General features: G+C 37.6%; 1 protein-coding gene across 13 annotated transcripts in view; it reads right to left on the minus strand.

Moving 5' to 3' along the window:
- Window positions 1-21,703, minus strand: part of LOC139982412 (uncharacterized) — a 59,913-nt gene extending 38,210 nt beyond the window's left edge. Inside the window, exons 1-6 of one of the 13 annotated variants that reach the window (XM_071995375.1) lie at window positions 18,435-21,067; window positions 18,047-18,118; window positions 15,003-15,145; window positions 14,041-14,215; window positions 10,898-12,091; window positions 10,278-10,367 (exon numbers count right to left, since the gene is read on the minus strand). The gene's annotated coding sequence lies outside the window, so the exon portion shown is untranslated. The other 12 variants (XM_071995662.1, XM_071995489.1, XM_071995290.1 and 9 more) reach the window with 12 other exon arrangements.
- Window positions 21,704-22,909: the final 1,206 nt, after the last annotated feature.

Genomic DNA, 22,909 nt, shown 5'->3' on the forward strand with positions numbered 1-22,909 from the left:
TAGTATGGATGTACATTACAAAAAGTGTAAAACTGGCAAAATTCCTGGGTAGGCATTTTATTATGGGTAGGCAAATTATGGGTAGGCATCCCTGGCCTAATAAACATACTGATATAGATGAGAATCTTGTGGGAGGAGTTTCTCCTGCCTTTTGCTGGAAATGTTTTAATTCATAAGACAATACATTGACCCTCTTTGTCTTATGTCTGTATTACTGTACAACCTTGCCCACATCCTGTTATGTGACCATAGTTGGTCCTCCACTTTCACCAAATTGCTCTATTCCCATGTTTTATTCATGTAAAAAATAAGACCTGCTATAGTTAATGGCCTGCAACCCAGTTATCTGCTTGGTCCCATAATATATGGTGTTACAGCAGAGGTGGAACAAAAAAATATTGGGGACCCTTTGGCATATTAGATATCGTTAATAGGAACATTCTTCTAATTTCTGAAGCCTTTTCAAATAGTTATAGATATGCCAGGTATATAATTGGTTAATCAAAGAAGTTTATTGGGGGGGGGGGGCTTGACCACTCAATTATATTATTGAAGCTGCCCCCCTCCCCTGCATCAGCTGTTTTTGTGTTACGAATGCATACTTTCCTTGTGCAATTGTTTTCATTTCATTTTTGGCATTTCCTTAAATATATATGTATCCTATGGGTTAGATTTCTATAGTAGCTCACATTGTACTATTGCAACCAATAATTAAGTACTCATATTGTTTCTTTTTAAACCTACAATTGGTAACATATGCCAGTATAAAGATTATTTGGTTGAAATCAAGGAATATTTACAAAATCTGGAAGTTTAATTTGATTTACATCATAGGTGAAAAGGCAGTATTCCCCCCCCCCCCCCCAAAAAAAAAAAAACCAAGAGCATATTTGAACTATTTGATCTGTATTTAGTGTCTGATTTAGGGGGTGTTGTGGCGGGTGTACCCTTCCCCTTTCAGACCACCCCAAAAAAGTTGTGTTCCAGACAAGAATGCTGGAAAATAAGTGCATTATTCAAATCGTGCAGACACTACTTGTCTGAAAAATCAGATATCTGGATTTCCATTTATTTTTATATCTAATAATTTTCACATTTTGAACCCAAATTTGGCAAATCAATCTTGATCGGGGCTTCATAACTGCGGTTTATCTGTCGAAAATCCTGTAACTGGTAAGCTTTACCTTAGCAATTTGTTTACAAATCACACTTTACTTAAAATATTTGCAGAAGAGGTGGATTGATAAGATGGACACAACAGAATTATGCAAGTGACATGATGGTGAACAATGACAGAGACGTACTGTATCATAGGAACTAATCAAAAAGACAATATAGACTTTTAAGAATAACCATTTGTATAAAACCTTTAAAGCGCATTGTGCCCAATAACAGAAGGGCCGTAAAACTGAGTGAGGCCACATTCGCCATGTTTGTTCAAATGCAATGTTTGGTGGGGTTCTAGCTGTAACTATTTCCTCTTTTGTGGATGGTATTTCCTAAATTAAATTATCTTGTTAAATAATAATTATTATAGTTTTCCATGACTGTTTGTCATATTGAAGACACAAGTATGGTAATTGCCAGTCCAAACAACCATGTTGAACAAGCAAACTTATTCTACCAACATGAACTGGGACTGGTCCTGTTGAAAGCATGTTGTTATTTTCTACATTTTTCATGCAAAGGAATCTGCTTTACAAGTGAAGAAACTTTTCATATTTAACATTTGTTCCTGGTTCTACATGTATCCATTTCTTGCTTTTACGGTATATATTATGTTACACAAATACAAAAGTGGCCCATGTGACCAGAATGGGTACATCTTTGCTTTCAGACCATTTGGTAAGTTTTTCCATGTTTTATAATACAATGTCTTGAATACTTTCTTTAAACAAAATTCTGGTCTATGATTAGATTGCGTGAATTGAATTGGCTGGGTGGGGGCACCTTTTGGGGGGTCTGAAAACCCCTTCCCAACCAGCAATTTTGTCAGATTTTCCTTTATTTTAATGTACAGACATACTAATTCCTTTCGACAAAGTTAAGTCTGTGGGCTAGGATGGGGTGAAATCAACCCACCTTTTGGAGTGAGTGAGGGTGACATTTGTTGGGGTCTGACAACACCTCCCCGACTGGGAATTTTGTCAGTTTTACTGTTTGTAATGTACATCCATACTACTACCTTTTGACAAAGTTTGGTTTTGCCAAAGTTTGGTCCATGGGCTAGATGGGGTGAAATCAACCCGACTGGGGGTGACCTAGTGGGGGGTCTGACAACCCCTTCCCGACCAGGAATTTTGTCAGCTTTGCCTTTTTTGTAATGTACAGCCATACTACTTCCTTCTGACAAGGTTTGGTCCATGGGCTAGATGGGGTGAAATCAACCCGCCTTTTAGGGGGTGGGTCAGGGTAAACTTTGTGGGGGTCTGACATCACCTTCCCGACCAACAAGTTTGTCAGTTTTTCCATTTTTGTAACATACTACCATGCTACTTCCTTTTGCCAAAGTTTGGTCCATGGGCTAGATGGGGTGAAATCAACCCGACTGGGGGTGACTTAGTGGGGGGTCTGACAACCCCTTCCCGACCAGGAATTTTGTCAGTTTTGCCTTTTTTGTAATGTACAGCCATACTACTTCCTTCTGACAAAGTTTGGTCCATGGGCTAGATGGGGTGAAATCAACCCGACTGGGGGTGACTTAGTGGGGGGTCTGACAACCCCTTCCCGACCAGGAATTTTGTCAGTTTTGCACTTTTTGTAATGTACATCCATACAACTACCTTTTGACAAAGTTTGGTATTGCAAAAGTTTGGTCCATGGGCTAGATGGGGTGAAATCAACCCGACTGGGGGTGACTTAGTGGGGGGTCTGACAACCCCTTCCCGACCAGGAATTTTGTCAGTTTTGCCTTTTTTGTAATGTACAGCCATACTACTTCCTTCTGACAAAGTTTGGTCCATGGGCTAGATGGGGTGAAATCAACCCGACTGGGGGTGACTTAGTGGGGGGTGTGACAACCCCTTCCCGACCAGGAATTTTGTCAGTTTTGCCTTTTTTGTAATGTACAACCATACTACTTCCTTCTGACAAAGTTTGGTCCATGGGCTAGATGGGGTGAAATTAACCCGCCCGGGGGGTCTTTTTCAGGGGGTCTGGGGTCCGAACCCGACCACTGGGGTTGAGCTGACAATTTTTTTGTGAATGACCTAGATGGTCTAAGTAACTTTAAGGGGTCAAACCTTCTGGGCTAAATGGGGTGAAATCATATGGGACAGGCTCTTGGCCTAACTCATACACAAGATGCAAACCAAATTTCATTACGGATGCAGTCCGTCTAGCTATTCATTTCGAGAGAAAAAAGTAAAAACTACTTTCGGTCATATATAGTAACAAATTGTGACACGGTTAGACAGGCGCCTTGCGACGAATTTGCCAAGGGAGGGGCAAAGCTTGTTCCCAAACTTTCTAATTGTAGCGCCACCATAAGTTGGCGCGAAGCGCAAAAGAAAATTTTGGCCGAAAATGCCCCCCAGATCGCTGGAAATGGCACTTCCAAGGCCTTGTAAGTTGCATCTAAGCATTTTCTATTTTGAAATTACTTTGATATCATAAAAAAATACAAAACATATGCTTAAAAAAAAATATGCCATCAAATATTGGGCAGGATATTAGATACTATATCCCCCACCTAAAATATTGGGGGGACATGTCCCCCCCATGATCGCCGCCCATGATTGTTAATATTAGTGTTAACAAGGGTCCAAAAATCAGGAAACGAGTACCCGAGAGCTATTACCCATCGGGTATCTGGGTATCCGGGTACCCGGGGAAAAAATTACCCTTGTGTATCGCGATTTACAAGAAACTACATATTGGGTGCTATACTAAATGAATTATATTCTCCTCTGACCATGTTTTCACCTTCCTCAACAATTTCTATTTGCTTTTGTTTCTGTCATTAACTTGTTAATAAATTAACATCACTACTAACATCGCAATGCAGCCGCTACTTATGTTTGCTCTCCCATATAAATATCCAATTTAGCTCTTAAACAGTTTTAAATACTACTATCTATTATGCAAGCCCAGGGTTTGCACAGTTAGCCACACAATTGCGTGATTCCCACAATATGATCACATTTGGAATAAACGTTTAGTTAAAAACCACTTGCAATTATTATTTTTAGTTATCCCTTTTATACCCGTGCAAACACTATAAGGAGATATTGCCACACTGGCCAGAGTCCTTAGTACATAAGATGTATGGAGATATTGCTTTGTATTGCCTCCTAATTTCAATTTGATTGAATTGCACTATCGAGGAAAATGCATTTGGATAATGGTACTGGGGGAAAGTGGTGTTCTGGGTAGGCCTATAATTAATCCTACCCAGATGTGGCAGGGACTCTCTCTAGGAGGGCATATTGAGGGACACTTTACCATTACAGAAGGTATTGTGCCTGAGCGAAAAGAGACTCCAAAGTCTTTAAAGGAGCATTTTGTGTTGGTTTTCAATATTTGGTACTCCTTTTTTATCCCATAACAATGTTGCTTATTAGCTTGACTTGTCCTGTTTCACGTCCAATAATATTACAACAAACATTGTCAATATTACATTTTTGGAACTTTGACTTTGACCCAAATCACATCAAGTTTTCATATCAAATTCTTGCAATCTGTGCGATCCAATCCATTGCATGTATTGTTAGCACTTACTGTAAGGCTCAAAACCTAAGTACTTCGAACTATCATGATCGATCAACCAAAACACATTAAAATATGTCCTCAAACTTTGCATGTTGCACTAAATAGATTAACATGTAACAAGACTCTAGTTTCTGGGTTCTTTCATTACAGCTCAAAGTCATATGGTGTTGCTTATTTGTGTTAATTAATTTTTAATAACAAATAACTAGTGCAAGGTACCCCAGGGATTCCATAGGGCTTGTAACTCAAAATGTAAATGAACTGTACAATAGAGAGGGCTATTTCCAGTTGTTATGTAATCATTTTAAAGATCAATAGCATAATTACATTATGCAAGGTTTACCATTAGTATGGTGCAATTTATATCTTCTAGTTCAATTTAAGGGGAGGGAGGGAGGAATACCTTAAAAAATATATGTTTAATCTATGTTGCATATTTATAGCTGATTTGGAGGTATACTGTACAGAAAGTCCAAATGTATCTCTCAACTACCTATCCTCCTTTAAAGCTAAATTTAGGTCACAATGAGGCCACATGTTCTGTGAAAAACAAACATACTACATGCAGGGGAGGGGGGTATGCTCTGTGACAAAAAAAAACATAATACATGCAGGGGAGGGGGGAGGAGGATAATACATGGACAACTTTTATAAATGTTTAACATGTTGCTCTTGCAATTCAGGAGAGTACAAAAATAAAGGGTCACTGAAGGACAGTATACAGGAAAAATGAGGTAATGAGACCATAATTCCTTTATGTTAATTCTGTGACAACAGACAAAAACAGAATACTGCAGTGTTGTCTTTTTTATGGTACTTTAGAATGTAGTCAGGGTTGAGGATCCAGACTTGGGGAAAGACCCATTTTTTCACTTGTTCTTTTGTAAATTAATTTACTTTCTTTATAAGGCGCTTTGAGCAGTAACTGTTGTTTACTGATTTGGCGCTATTTAAGTCTCATTTATTATTATTATTACTAAAGGGGAGCTCATTAGAGCCTTAACATGAGAGCAGTGAAGGTTAATCAACAGTTGGGGTGATCAATACAAAACATGTTTGGAGATACTCTCACACTAGTGTCTCAATACATAAAATGTAAAGTGATATTGTCACACCGGCATGTGTCTCAATGAATTACTATTCATGATCACAATTTGGCCATGTTCTCAATACATGACTTGCATGAGGATATTGTACAAATTTAATGATCACACTGGCTTTTGTCTCTCTTTACTGTCAGTCTACATAACATGTGTGAAGATACCGGGACAATGAACTGTGTTCAAAACATGAATAAAAATATTGTCACACTGGCCCGTGTCAATACATTTAACTTCAGTATTGTCATTCTGGCCTTTGTCTTTAAGAATAACATGTGAGGAGATATCATCATAATGGTCATTGTCTCAATACATGGATGGAGATATTGTCACATTTGCCAATTCTCAACACTGGCATGTGTCTCAACACATTAAAATTATAATGACATTCTATTATCTCAATACACTCACATGTATCAGAGATAAATTGTCACAATGGTTTAATTGTCTCTATACACTAACATGCATATTGATACTGTCACACTGACCAGTGTTTGAATACAACATGTATGGAGGTATTTTAACACTGACCTGTAACTCAATGCGCGTCTCTACAATACTGTCACAATGGCCATTGTATCTAACATGTATCCATCCTTGGGTATGTTGTCACACTGAGCTTTGTCTCTAAACATAACCTGTACGGAGGTGCTGTCACACCGGCCAGTGTCTCAACACATACATAGCAGGTACAGCAATAGGACCATTATCACAAGTGTTGTTTTTTTGTTATTTCTCATTTCCTAATTTTTGTTAAGGTTGCTAGCTTTGTTAAACATTTATTATTTGTCTTTCTAGTACCTGTGTATATATGCTTAATTATACTTAACTATGTATTTGTACTTGCATGCATACACAAAATAAATCAAATCAAATCAGTGCCTAAATAGGTAGAATGTAAGAAGATATTGCCACACTGGCCCGAGTCCTTAGTACATAAGATGTATGGAGATATTGCTTTGTATTGCCTCCTAATTTCAATTTGATTGAATTGCACTATCGAGGAAAATGCATTTGGATAATGGTACTGGGGGGAAGTGGTGTTCTGGGTAGGCCTATAATTAATCCTACCCAGATGTGGCAGGGACTCTCTCTAGGAGGGCAGATTGAGGGACACTTTACCATTACAGAAGTATTGTGCCTGGAAAATTCTTGGTAATTTGACAATCAACCTCAAAAAGCTGCTTTAACATATATCAGTGATGGACTTTGCTCCTTCACATGATATTTATGCAGTGTAAGAAAATGAAAAGTTGATGACCAGTGCAATGTACAAGTCCTAACAGAAATTGGAAAAGCAAATGTACTTAAATGCCTATTATTCTTAATTTTCTTGTAATGATAAATTATCTGGTAAAACTTCATTTGATTTCAAGAATTAACATGACATTTATTGGGAGGATTAACAGTAAAAGGACTGCTAAGCATTGACAAGTTATAATTAACCTTCATCTCAATTAAGTCTTAATCCATAGTAAACAAAGCAATAACGGCGGACCATTCAAGTTACTTCCTGTTTGATTCAGTCTTAGACAGCAGATTTACACCATATAGTTTAAAGTGGTCCATTGTAGTGTGAACTAATATCAAACAATGAAACAAAATTAACAATTTCAGGCATTATACTGTATCCAACTGTCATTAGACATATATCAGAGACATGTAAATGAAGTCAAGGATCCTATACAACTGATAATTTGGTGAGGAACTGAATTTAGTAAACGTACACATTAGCAAAGTGGCAGAAGATATACTTCAGTATGCTATAGGCCTCTACCAAATTTATTTCTTGCTTTCCCTATTGTTCAAGTGTTTATATTTTCAAGCACTCAAAAAATATATGTTACAAACATTCAAATGCTAAAATCCACAAGTTATCCTAACAACTTACATTTAATGATTAGAATATCACATAGGTTTGCTATGTCTTGTTTTTTGCATAAAAGGCAAAAAATAACCAGTTAGCAGCTTTTAATGAAACCCTTGCATACAGTACTTGCAAATATAAAATATAGCTCAAAGCATTCCCTAAATTATCGGGGTACTAATTATGGCTAACATCAAAGTAGAACTAAGTTAAGCTGGGAGGCACTTTATTGCAAAACACAGAATGGAATATTTTAACCATACTGAAGTACATTTAAAGCAATTTGAAAGAACAAAATGTAACACGTGGAAAGTTTCTTATATACTTATTCAGTTAATTTTCATTTATTTGCTTTTCATTGTTTTAATTGCTATTTTTATTTATTATTATCATTTTATTTCTTTATTTATTTAATTATTTGTTATTTATTTATTACAATTTTTTTTTTTTGGGGGGGGCAGGTTGTCTGAACCCCAAGAATCCCCTGTTTGTACAGGTATGTTATGTACTGTCTCAAGTAGTATTTTGAAACAACTGAATAATAACAATGATTAAACACTACTCCAATCCTTGAAGAAACTTGATCAATTAAGAAGGAACTGGATCAATGAATCAATTTTGTTGTTCATACTACCTTTACCAAATCCTGCACCCATAGTTCTGAAGGCTATTTTTCCATTTTGAAGAAGATTACTGATAGCTTTACAAATGATTTGTAAATTATTAACTACAGGAAAAAAGTTAAAAACTCATACAGTTGTAATTCTTCCCTCCTATAAGGATAACACTATTCATACTGCTTTGCAGTTCACATAGACCCTGTATACTTTCCAACTGATTTAATCCAAAATACTGCATCCCCCCCCCCCCCAAGGTCCACATCTCTGCAAATACTAAATTCAAATGATTCAATTAACACTGGGAAATGACCAATAAACATTGCAACATCTTACATCAAGGGCCTTATAAAATCCAAAACATTCCAAAAGGGGAGGTGGACACCCTACCCCCCCCCCCTTGGACCACTCCCCCAAGTTTCCCTACCTGCAGATATTAACTTCAAATATGCAATGACTTGTACTGAGAGAGAACCAGTAAATATTGCATCTAATTGCTACAAAAATTCCAAACATTTCTTAAGGGGGAAAGGGGAACCCTTTACCCCCCCCCCACCCCTGGCCCCACTCTCAGACACCAAATTTTACTACCAACAGCTTCCCAAATGACCCACTTAAGCAACAAAGACATCTCTTAAACCCTTTCCATGTAATTTACCATGAAGGTATCCCATTTCTAGTTACTAAATCAACAGTAATTATAATTTTTCTACAGTAGGGTGTGATTATATAACTTCTCTGTATGTGTGGATATATTATGACTTTTACCTCTCCCTGACTTCTGTAGCTCTCACCTCCCCCATTTATTTTGGTTTCTAACTAGGCCATACACAACAGTCAGTCTCATCATCTATAGCGTCCCCCCCCCCCCACCTGGAAAAATATGTACGCCCCAGTAGGAAAACTACATGAAAAAATTGTAAGCATTGCTTGACAGAGCTGGGAATTAAACTGATACCTCATTTTCTACTTCCCTTAACAATATTTTTAAATTCAGTTTGTCATACAATTTTGTTGCTATAAAATAATGTACAGATTTACTACATGCTAGTGAGTTCATTCTAAAATCCTGCATATTGGTGAAATGTGAAACCTATAACACCAACATCTATCTTGATCACATTTTCTATTGCATAAACATTTGTACTTTGTCAATCAATTTCAACATACAGTATCCACTCTGGGACATGTTGAAAAAGTGTAATTAAATTCTACAAGTTGCATATGAAATTGTGTGAGTAGATTAATAAATTGTAAAGGTCCATTCCCAAATGTTGTTTATGACAAATAGCAATCAGTTATTCAGCAGAATGTACTAAGACACTTTTTTAATTTAAAGCTGATGTTTTGCTTTGATATGTCACAATAATAGAGCATTTTTGTGCAATTCAGAATACTCAATCTTCTAGCCTTTTTAGGTATGTTAATTTAAGCTATACTCAATGTCATGAATGCATTTTTAATGAATTAAGTGCTGAAGTCAACTCCTCAGTGTAGTTCTCATTGGTAATGTTACCTTCTGTATTATAAACTTCTTTACACTGCCCAAAATCTTTTGCCTTCATATCAACACTAAATCAACCTAGTATTAAATCCAGCCTTTTTCTTGCCTTGCAAAACTGGAGGCAATACAGTCATATTATGAATTTTATTCAATTAGTCAATGTATAGATAAACTTAGACATCCAAAAGTTGAAAGCTTAAAAAATCCATAGATATGGTATGTATAGCTTTCTGAATATAGCACAATGTTACTTATGAGCAACTGTTTCAAAACCCATTTTACAAGGTGTTAAATGGTTGAGAAATGCACCTAAAATCTGAACACACAAAGTCCCTGTAACCTCCCGCAAAAGCCTTTCAAATGGTTTGACTATACACCACTCAAATGCCACCACTCTTGGCAAAACATTTTCAGGTGAATTCATGTCCATACTACTTGATTATTTGTGCATGCATCAATAACAATTAAAGGTGACTTACCAGAGTATATCTATAGCCAATTGTGGGTAGTCAGCCATTCATAATTGATGACCAATGGAATTCTCAGTTTGTAACAAATTTCTGCCACGGCTGTGTAATACAAACAAACATTTTTCAATGCAATATCCATAACTATATTCTCAGTGATGTGCATACAAAATTATATTCCAATGATGCATACAGTTTTTGTAATAATGCAAGACCCCTAAATGTTAAGTCCTTTGCCTACTGTAACAAATTACTGAAGTATTATACTAAATAAACAATAATAGTTTGCTGTTATTGGCTTGGTGATCAATGGTTTTCCCTGCTTAATGAAACATACTTGAGTTAATAAAGCAAACTATTGTTTTATGCAATATTGTGCTCTGTACTTCTTCAAACAAAATATTCAAGTTAAGTAGCCAGACATATGAAAAAGAATGGGTAATTACTTGATGAAGAGATTCTTGGCCCCACAAAATTAACCATTTGGAGGTAAGAAAATATGAATTACTTAAAATGATAAATTGATGAATCTCTGCAAATCATTGGAGCTCCCTATTAATCAAAGTGCCTACTTCACCAAAGTGTTCAATAGGCCTTATTACATACTTAATTAAGATAAGAGGAACACTCACCATCACAGCTTCAAAATGATCCCATACTTTCTTGTATATTTTTCGTGGCAGTTCCATGCAATTAGTGTACAAATTACACTAATCTTTTCCTCAATTACCAGTGCCCGGGGTTTTCGAGTTACGATTTGTATTGAAGAACCGATGTATTTATAAATGCCTTAGTTAAAGCCTACATTCTGGAAATTTAATTGATTATATTTGCAAGCTATGTTACTAGTTACAAATAAATCATGACCAGTTGTATCATTGTTGAATGTGTATCATTCGTTTACCAACCTAAGCCAAGTGCAGACATGATGCAGGCCTACATATGGCGAGGACAAAAAAGTGCTGAAAATACCACGCTAGTGTCTAGGATATACATCAAATGTAACTTGTTACAGTAATGACATTACTTCTATCTCTTTACTGCACACCAATGCCAGTTCTCACCAATTACCGATTCAGGATAAACATTTTTTCTCTGCTGTATGGATCTATAAAACAATGACTTTTGGAAAGCACTTTATATAAAGTTGCTAAAGAAGTTATAACACTTTGCGTTGTAACTTGAAATGTTACCAGATCACTCTAGGCATGGTAGAGCATTAGTGCTAAGGTTGTGGGGAGACAGGTAAGCAAGGATGCAGAGTAAATACATCCTTTTCCCTCTGTCATTATTCCAACAGCACAATTTCTACACTGCATTGAAAGCAATAGTTTGGGGCAGATTAGAACTGCACAAGGCAAAATGGTGGCAGTAATTAAGAACCTGCTCAAGTTCAGTCAAGCGTGAAGGTCAATTGTATGGAGGTGTGTGAACAGGCATTAACAAAGAGGGGTTGTCAGAGAGATGTTTCAGCCTGATAGTTGCATTGAAAATGTACAGTGTCCTTACGGGGTACTGAATTTGTTCCCCGTAAGGAATGTGTACCCTGTAAGTAATGCTGAAACTCGTATAGTACCCCATAAGGTATCAAACTTGAACACACACAGACACACACACACACACACGCCAACCTGACTGCATAGGTTCCTTTTGCTAAAGCAAGAAACCAAAAACAACATTCATAGTAGTCACCTTTACCTCAATGCTCATCTGATGCCTGGTTTCCCCTATTTTGATGTGCTTGTTTGCTAACCAAAGTTTTGTATCTTTACATTCTTGTCTGGATTGTGGATGCCACCAATAACTTCATAATGGTATCCATTTGCCTGAAAGAAAAATTTGTTACAAAATGTGAGAATGAATATATCAGTAACTTAAGTCAAAGTAGCGTAATGTCAGACTTTTGTCCTCAAAGATCAGGTGTAATTGACATGCAAACAGAAAGCCACAGGGCTTAGTGATTCCTTTGCCTATTGTTATTGTAGGGCATTGGAGGGGAGAGTTCTACTGAGTACATGGGATCCACAGTGAAATGAAAAAAAATCTCTTGCAACTATTAGCAAAGGAGAACTAAATGTGTACTCAATGATATGGTGTGGACAACCCTGAGTTATCATGTTTTCAAATTTTTTAATATTATGATGTGTGTAGGAATCCACATGTCAAGTAAAAGATCTGTTCATGTTGTTCTTCTTGTCTAGGGCTAATATTGCCATGTGCATGGTGAGGTACCATGTTTAAGAAGTTTTTCAGACTGAAATTAACTGACCTTGAGTGACCTTGACCGAAACAGCCAAAAAAATAGAAGACAAATGCTTCATTCCTATCAAATTTGAAATTTACCAAAACTTCACTTCTTCAGCTAGAAAAGTTGTCAGTTGTTGACTACTAGTCAGGGTTTTTGTTGAGAAATGAAGTAGATGGGTCAAGTTGAAAAGTAGGCGGGACTGTCTGTACGCGGACATGGGGGAGGGGTCTAACCCTCCCCCTCCCCTTTGCCGGAAAATTGCAATTTAAAAAGTCTCTAGATGCAAAATGGTGCAATATACAGTTGTTTGGTCAATGATATTGCCCCCTCCCAATCACCCCTTTCTTCTGTCCTATTTTTCTTTTTTTCTCCTGAATTTTTTTATTAACACTCGGGTCATGGAGCCTAGGGAGGTAGCTATGCCACTGAACCGAACTTAGCAAGGGTGTGACGCACTTGCTGCATTAAATGAAGTGCCATCATAACAAAATGATAATAGGTCTACGGTACCTACAAAGTGAGTAGGATTTTACTGCCAAAAAATACCCAACTAGGTCTGTGATAGAATTTAGTATTTATATAGTATTTATTTCTCTCGATTTTTTGCGTCTAATTTTTTTTTTTTTTTTTAATTTTTTTTTTTACTGAGCGTTGCAAAGTAGCCGGGTCCTGTACGTGCAGTAAGCGAGTCATTTGCCCCGGGTCCCGGCTACTAACCAGAACCCTGCTAGTGACCTCAAATGACCTTGACTTCTCCCAACACACTATCAGCTGAGTATTTACTAAGAGTGTCTTCATACTGAGCATTAACTTCATGCAAGCTGTACTTAGTGAGATATGTCTTCAGAATTTAACTAAAATTGACCTCAAATGACATTTGACCTCAAAAAAAGTTAACATTATAGATGGCAAGTATTCAATCAGAGGAACAAATTTGACATTCTATGTAGCTTTATTCTTTGAGTTAGCTCATTCACAAAGTTTTCAGGTTTAGACCATTGGTTATCTCATATGACCTTTGGCCCCTCCCAAAGCAATAACAGTGAAGAATTTACTAAGGTGGTAGATACCGAATACATTCTTCTAATTGTTCAAAGTGTGAACTTTATGTAAGCTGTACATGGTGAGATAACCTGTTAACAAAGTTTCAGATTTTTAGGTGGTGTGGACCTCAAACAATTTTTGACGTACTAAGTAACAGCAAGTGGTAAGAACTCGGTTGAGGGATAAGCATACTAATTTCACTTAACCTTTACTTCAGTAAGGTCATTTATAGGGTTTTTTACGGTTGACCACTGGCAATTAAATAACAATTGCAGCTGAGAATTTGCTAAGGGGTAGCTTTCTACCAAGTATGAACTTCATGCATATTGCACTTGTTGAATTATCAAAGTTTTCAAAATTTGAGCTAAGGCATCTCTCTCTCACATATGCACACACAAGCAGTCACTGCTGCATGGTTTTTGATAAACAATTATGAAGCACTCCATACAAAAATCACTTTATAATCAAGTGCTGATTACTCACCGTGGGTTCTGAAAAATTCTCCAAGTTTTCCAAAGTTGTTGCTATAACAGTCAGTGGTTGATATTGTGGTTGTTAAAATCTAACATAGCCTCTTTTAGTTTGGTGAGAAATTACACATTCACTTCTCTCAACTTCCAACCAACTTCTAGATTTTCTATGTCAATATTTGCAACACCTGTGGAGAAGTAAAAACGATGGTAAGTAAATTTCTGCAAAGCTAACATCAACTGACAGGGGAATGCCACACTGTAGGTATGCAAAAGGTTTTCCGTAAACTTTGTAAAGCTAAAAATACTATTCAAACCAAATGTACACAGTGACTATAATGATTGTTAAAGTATGTTGAGAAGCAATGTTCAATTAATGAACACATTATTAATGGGGTTCTGACCCCTCCCCGATAACACTCAAATAAAAACTGATACTTCTATTGATGTTGTAAATTTCTGGTGAAAAGTCAACAGTCGAGGCAGTTCTTAATGGGCATGCAGTAGGAGGTATACAGATGGCTCAGTATGAAGGACACTGCACAGAAACTGGTGTAAAATGAATTTAACAGCTGCCTACTGTCCGTTTAGTTGTGGGCTGCTGAATATTACTCATACAGTATGCGGGCCCACCATGGTAGCCACAGGAAGAAATTTTGACTAACAAAAGGCCAAAAATAGATTGCTGAAAATGGAAGATGATTGTTTTAGCATTTATGACAAACTTTGATCAATGTTTTTTCGTGTTGAAAATTAACGCTTATTCAAATTCTCTTCAATTTTTTTTTTTGTTCAGTAAATTGGTGAACCAAAAAGTTTGGGTTTTTTTTCCCTTTGTTTTTTGGTGGGCCAGATTAGATTGTCTGGCATGCTCAATCTGGCTAGTAGGGGCCCCCTGTTCTAAAACCACAATTCCAATTCCTGAGGCAGTATATTGTACTGCTTCCGTACCTGACAGCTTCTAAGGGTTCTCACCTAAGAATGCTGCATTGACTTCCTTCTTGATGAATTCTAAAGGGCTGACAACTGGCTGATCCTTATTACTCTTCCTCTTTTTGTGAAGCACAGGTAACTTGTGCTAAGCCTTTCTTTTCTCTTTACTTCCTGATGTTGAAGGTCTGTTTTAAAGTGGAAAAGAGCAGTTAGTAAACCTGAATATGATAATATGCTAGTGTCCTTTGACTCCTTGGACTCCAATATATCAACCCCAATCTTGGCCCAATGTCTGACCCAGAGGGGAGAAGGGGTACACATGAGGCTTTCACCCCCATGAAATTGAAGACTGTAAGCATTTTACTGCACTGGTGCATGTCAGTCTCTGAAGCAATAATATTCCTTGTTACTATATTATATTGATTCAAAACTAATTATATAGTTGCCATAAAATTTTAGGATTTTGGAGTAGCCGACAACAGGAACGAAATTAGGATTTAGGAGCACTTCACGTTTTAACAATGTTAATATGTTAACACTATCCTGGCTTCACTGATTAAATAGGCTTACGGCCTAGCTCTTGCTAAGTTGGAGTTGGACGTGACAATGTTATTTTCTACGAAATTTTAACAGATTTGTAGGTGCAAACAACAAAGACACACGTTTTTTTTTTAAATGAAAGCTGAAGGTTAAGGAACATGAAGCATCAATCGAATTAATCAACACAGACTTCAGTCTAGAAATAGTGTGCACGCTACCTAGGGCCTAAGTTAGAGCCCGTAGAGGCCCCTTTTCTTCTAAGTTCTATTTGAGGCGTATTACAACGAACCGAACTTGTCAAAAAATTGGCAAAATCGCTTGGTCAATAACTTCCTGGGCTCCTGCCTTTAATTGTACCGTAAATTGTCGAGAGGAATAATAAATTTAAAATGCCGGTATATCCTAGTCATTGAATCAACTTGAAGTAGGCCTAACGTTTAATACTAACTCGCATCATGTAGTGTACTTCACTTTTTCACCTTTGACCCTCAAGTTTTTGTCAAATTCACGTACGTACATAATATAAGCCAACGAGGTAAATGAATCTGGAGGATTCATGTCAATTGGGTGCGCGCGTACCATGTATGGAGGGTCATGTGATGTGTTCCAGGGTGGTACTATACTGATATTTCTCTGTAGCAGTTCGAGAACAGTGTTATTGACTTCTTGAAAGATTGGTCGGTTCGGACATGGGAACTAACGGCATAAGAAGGTACTGGTACTTCAGGCCTACGAAATAGTGCTAATATGCTAACGTTCAACCTTATTCTCTTGAATGAAGGCAGGCTTTCTACATAATCTTACTTATTAATACAGCTCTAGGGGCAAGCTTTGTCTCATATGGCCTAACGTTATTACTACACGCTATAAGTGAATGTAGAAATGGGAAATGTGGGGAAATGTTTAGTTCAATGCAACCACGGAATTCTCCATGGAACAGAGCCTAATGCTGCTCGACGGGAATATAGCTATCACGTTAGGCTACAGGCACGGTTATTGCTAGGTAACGGGTGTCGTCTGCTGCTCTAAGCACACAAACACATTTACGCACTAGTTGGGTGAAATCATCATGCGTAATAGGGAGAGTAGTATATTAGTACCACCCTGGAACACATCACATGACCCTCCATACATGGTACGCGCGTACGCGCTTTTTTACTGTGTGATAGTTTCTCCAGATTCATTTACCTCGTTGATATAAGCTTAAGGAGGTAGCACTTGTATGTTACTACGCGACTGTGGTCGCCGTTTTCTTGTTCGTCGGAAAATATCACAGAAACAGATTGTAGTAGTAGAAACCGTCAGGAGTGTCACTCGTTGACTTGTTAAATGGCTGTCAGCGTTGCTTGTTATTGCACTTGCTTCAAGTAGCATTTTTTCACTCACAATCAAGTCAGAATTGATTGAAATATCTTTTCTAATCAGTTTGGGTTGTAGACAAGCCACACTACATGACACCGACGGTTTTTTCTTGAAAGTCAGTCTAGAGCAATGTATAGGGTGTTCATTATGTGTTTGCATGAACAACTTAAAAATAGTAATACACAAAATATGACGACAGATCATGAAGAAGTTCGAATTCAAGGTATAACGTTAAATGCTTGTCTACACTGCGGTTGGACACCTGCAATCACAAATAAGTTACGCTTGGCAGTTACATTAGCACACTGCGGTTCAAGCGTCCTTTGACTCGAGTCAGAGAACAATAGTATTCACTGTTGATGTCAGTTCTGTATGAAGATAAAAAACACTGATAATGTGCATTCTGACAGTTAACCCACCACAATGGAGGTTATAGGTCGGTTAATTACGCGGTGACTTGATTCGGGTTTTCAAGAATGGTATGGTTTAGACATTTTATCCTTCACTGACCTTGTTTTCAGGTTTGCCAAGCAGAATTACCAGAGATCAATGTCTTAAACTTCAGAAGTTATAAGTACCATATATTTGTCAAAACTCCTTTTTATTCTCAGAGGGTTATGGAATAATTTGTCTGAGAAAGTTGTACCTGCAAGTAGTGTACGAACATGGGAAGTATCACTTCCTTGGTAAGAATGGCTTTGGGTGTTCATTTAGAATATTTGAGAACAAATGGAGAGTGAATGCTTCCAGGAAAGTACTTTTTGACAAGGGCGTAGGAACCGGGGGGCTGGGGGGCGCCAGCCCCCCAGTGAAAAATATGGGGGGCGGAAGTATCATTCCGCCCCCCCGCTCCGCAAGTCAGAAAACCCCTTTTTCATTTCCAAATGAGAAAAAAATCTCATTTGGAGCACCAAATTGCATTTAAGGCCAAAAATGGTGAAAATTCAAAATTCTTTACAAAATGGAGTGGGAGTTGAAGTGTGCTATATTGCACCAAATTGCATCTGAGGCTACCTGGAAATGCAAAAAAAATCCAAAGGGGAGGGAGACACCCCCTCCCCTTAGACCCTCCCCCAGGCCAGCCATCAGTCTTCAGCCCCCCCCCCCCACTCAAAAGTACCTTCCTACGCCACTGAGAGCTATGGTAACATCAACTACATATTATGCTGATGGAATGTACTTACAAGTATTTCAAGTTTGTTAAGTTTTCGAAGATGTTGGAAGAAAGTGACTGGAGTTGGTTGTGGTCCAATCGCCTGCAACAAAGAAAGAGAAAGCAAATTATTTATATCTGTAATGCAAACGTAAAGCGACCTCAAACATGTTATTACTCCATTTGAAGCGATTGACTGTGCACCTTTGATTTGGCATTCTATATATGATCTAGGAGTTGTTCTTAACACACCCACCGGTTTTGTTAAGACACATACAGAGGCGGTAGAAGCGAGGAGGGGAGGGGGTGCACAAGGAGCACGTTACCCTCAAAAGTGCACCCTTATTGTAAAAAAGACTCCATTTGTTGAAAAATTAAATATTATTGTTGTTAAAAAAATGTCTAAATCTATGAGTGACCTTTTGTTGACAAACATTCAAATACAGGATTTCGCAGTATGAACGCACAAAATGAATTACTTTGTTTGAGGTAACTTTATGCTTTGGTATGTTGGACCGTTCTGCGACTGAGTAAAATAACATTAGCTTCTAGCAACGGGATTGAGAATTGAATCACGTCACGGAAATGAGTAATACTTCCTTATATTTGATATGTAATAATAAATAGATATGTGAGAATTGCAAAGCTGTATCCGGCTTACAAGGAATGCAGCCAAATATTTGACAATTCAAGGGAGATAGTTTAGGGATTATACAGAAACGAAATATCAGAAGAAAAAACAACAACAACTAAGTATAGCCGCTGATGAAGCTCCAGAAGGACATGTCTAGGTTTGTTACTGGTTTGATGTAGCTCTGCAATTGCATTGACCACTTTGCCTCTAAAGGAAGATCCTGATTGATTTAAAAGTCAAACTCTTTATATTTTGTGGACCCGTATAGGCCTCTTTATCTCCACTGTTCCTATAAGTATTTTTGTATATTTAGTTTGTTAACATACGTATTACTTACAAAGTTTCCAGGTTAGGTAAACGTGCAAACACATCAGGGGAAAGAACACGCAGCTTATTAGTTTGTAGTTCACTGCAAGAAAGGTAAACTATGAGATGAATTCACAACAGGATGTGCCTTGCTTTCTAACATAAACACATAAACATGCAAATGATTGCTCTAAAGAAATGTATCTGAAAATTGTCTGTATTTCCTCAAAGCGGAATGGTACACAAATCAGTGTTCTTTATAAAAGCAATTATAATGATATTAATATAATATAAATAAATTTAATAGCCAGTATCCGTTTTTGGTTCACTTGGATAAGTAAGGAAAGTGTAAAAAGGTTTATAAAACTATAACAATGTTTAAAAATTGCACGATGTGCAACTTTTAATGACATTTCATGAACTGTCAAATGTGTTCGGAAAATATATGAAATACATTGCTTATGACCGTATCTGCATTGCATTTCAAACTTTAACGAGAATGTATATAAGCCATAGTGACTAATCAACAAGCACAGACAAGTTAACGATTGCACTATTGAAAGATTTATCGTATTTTCATGAATTAACATAATCATTAATTTACTTACGCTGTGCGTGCTTCAGTGGCGTAGCCAGACTTTTTCATCTGGGGGGGGGGGGCAAAGGGAGGGGGCGAAGGGTCTGATTGGTGGGGCAGACTAAGCTAGTACAAAAGACATACCAAACAGTTTGCATGACAAACTGTGGCAAATCGGGTATTGTGTCAGCAATGTAGGGCACAGATGGTCACTCTAGTTAGCTGACGTTTTATGTTATTTCCACATAGGTATTATTAACGATAAAACAGATCACTGAAAAAGTCATCGATAGTTCTCTTTAAAAATCTGAATAGACTATGCTCTTTCTGTCAGTATTCAAAGATGATCAGCATGATATCTGACTGGCCTGGGAGTGTAACCACCCCCCCCCCTCCCCAATCAACAAAAGATGTTATCATTCCCCCTTCGGGCCCTTCTTTTGCACTGTCTAGGGCTCACTCAAACAGTTTAGCGAAGGTTAATTCGCCTATTCTGATGACTGTCTGCGACGAATTCGTCCAAATTGATCCCCTCGGACAGTTCCCTTTCGATATGTAAAACTCCGAGATCACTAAGGCGAGTGTCTGACATTGTGTTCCGCAGATAGGTTTTGACGAGCTTCAATGTTGAGAAGCTGCGCTCGCATCCAGCACTCAATACCGGAATCGCAATGGCAATTTTACAAAGGCGTAACAGCTCTGCAAAGACATTATTATATGGCTCCAGAAACGATGTCAGCGACAGAAGGTTGGGTGGTGGCGTCTCTCCCGTGTTAGCGAACTAGCGCTGGAGGAGTCTCTGTGCTTGCGGAACCTCGTGTTTGAGGTCTTCCATGCTCGCATCGAAAACTTGGCCAAACTGTTCGACGCTTTCCATCGAGAGGAAATCCTTATATACTCTCTGGATTCAGTGATTGGATCCCTCTCATGATCTGGCAGTTTTCTGTGGAGAAGCGCTTGTTCATTTCCGCAAGGGCGTAGGAACCGTGGGGCTGGGGGGGGGGGGGGGGGGGGGCCAGCTCCCCCAGTGAAAAATGTGGAGGGGCGGAAGTATCATTCCGCCCCCCCCCCCCCGCTTCGCAAGTCAGAAAACCCCTTTTTCATTTCCAAATGAGAAAAAAATCTCATTTGGAGCACCAAATTGCATCTAAGGCCTGGTGAAAATACAAAATTAAGTTTACAAAATGGAGTAGGTGTTGAAGTGTGCTATATTGCACCAAATTGCATCTGAGGCTACCTGGAAATGCAAAAAATTCCAAAGGGGAGGGGGACACCCCCTCTCCTTAGACCCCTACCCCAGGCCGGCCATCAGTCTTCAGCCCCCCCCCCCCCACTCAAAAGTACCTTCCTACGCCACTGCTTTTTGAAAACGCCTAGCAATTTTAGCGTGCTATGATTTGGGGAGATTGGCTATGCACTTTCAATTTATTTTAAAAGCATACCCATATACATGCAAGAACCAAAAACTCCACTTGGTTATTCTTAACACAAAATATATTTCATTATACGGAAATAAGTCCAAAAATTTTCCTCACCTTAATGCAGTTTGGGATCGGCGGTATATTTCGAATCTTCATGTAATTGTTGACAAGGGCTCTTTGGTTCCAAAAGTAGACTTCGGACAAGTCCGAAAAAAGAAAAATCTTCAGTCTTCCTCTGCCACACACCAATTTCTTGGTCTCGTCATTTTATAAAATTATTATTTAGGCGTTTCGAACTTTTTCGCAACTTCGGCTCTACGATTTTGCGTTTGGTGCATCCGTGCATGAGCAGTCTAACCTTGTCAGGGTACAAATACGTTGGTGGTCTGAACAACTCCCTGGTCTAACAAACGTATACGTATGTGTATGCAAGTACGACAGTGAAAATTTACGATATCAAATAATAGTGCGGATGTTTGTGGTAGAAAAAAGACAACAAAGTCTGGTTGAACATCTCCACGTTTGCGGTCAACATCGAGAGGGCCGATGAAAGATGATATTACGTAATCATTCCTATCACGTTGCGTTCTCTCACACAGGAAATGAAGGTTAACGTTTTTTAAGTTGACGACATGCCATGGCCTTAGCCTTTAATTAGAACTATAGTTGTAAATAAAGAAAACAGTGTGTTTGGCGAATAGGATCATTTATATACCTACCAGTATGTGTATGCGTGGAGGTCAAAAACAGGTAAAAAAACCCAGGTAAAATGGAGGTAAAAAACAGTTTAACCTCCATGGAGGTAAAAACAGTTTTCCCTCCATGGTGTATGCATGTGTGCATGCGTGTATGTATGTATGTATGCAATGCATGTACGTGTATAGGTATGGATGGGTGGGAATAACAAATAAGCTGCATTAATAATATATGATGCATTTCATTGAAAATAAGGCTGCAGATATATATATATATATATATATATATACATAAATATATATTTATATATACATATATATATACTTATATATAAATATATATATATATATTATTATTATTATTATTATTATTATTATTATTATTATTATTATTATTATTATTATTATTATTATTATTATTATTATTATTATTATTATTATTATTATTATTATTATTATTATTATTATTATTATTATTATTATTATTATTATTATTATTATTATTATTATTATTATTATTATTATTATTATTATTATTATTATTATTATTATTATAGAAAACCAGAGAAATAAGATATGACTCATAATTGAAAAATAAGGAGTAAAGTTTTAGAAAATATATTAGAATTTCGGTCACCTTGGGGCCTTCGTTAGCAATACTTGGCAGTCGAATGAAAAGTACAAAATATACTAACACAATGAAAGTATGACGCTAGATAAGTGTAAGTTGCATTGATGGAATTAAAACCAAATCATGACTATACAGGAAGCGGATGAATGAGCAAAGAACGGATAACATGTTTGTAGAACTGATAGTTGTTAAGGCACTTAAGGGGTCCCAAGTCTTTGTCGAGGCCGGTGACTTAATACGAAAGATCCAATCGATTTCTTTACGTTTACGTTCAGTAGCGAGCCTGAAGTTGGGGGGGAGGGGGAATGCAGTGGCTGAAATTCCAACTTGATGGGTTTTGGAGCCAGAAAATTCCGACTGCTGCCTTGTACCCCCCACCCGCACTACTCGTGAACGATACGGTCAGTGTTAGTCGAACATCCCATCTTTCGCGACTGCAAGTTTGTTCCGATTTTTTTGCGGTACATTTGTAGCACTGGCCCTCACTTCACAAACTTATTATTCACTCTGGTAAAGCGGGTAAGCAACTGAGTTGAGTTATCTGCTTGATAGGCTACATAGACTACTAACTACAAAAGCTATGTTAATGTAACAAAGGGGAAAACCTTTTTTTCAACAAATTATATTCGA

This window comes from Apostichopus japonicus, chromosome 1 (genome assembly GCF_037975245.1).
Source record: "Apostichopus japonicus isolate 1M-3 chromosome 1, ASM3797524v1, whole genome shotgun sequence".
In the NCBI taxonomy this organism is placed as follows: domain Eukaryota; kingdom Metazoa; phylum Echinodermata; class Holothuroidea; order Aspidochirotida; family Stichopodidae; genus Apostichopus; species Apostichopus japonicus.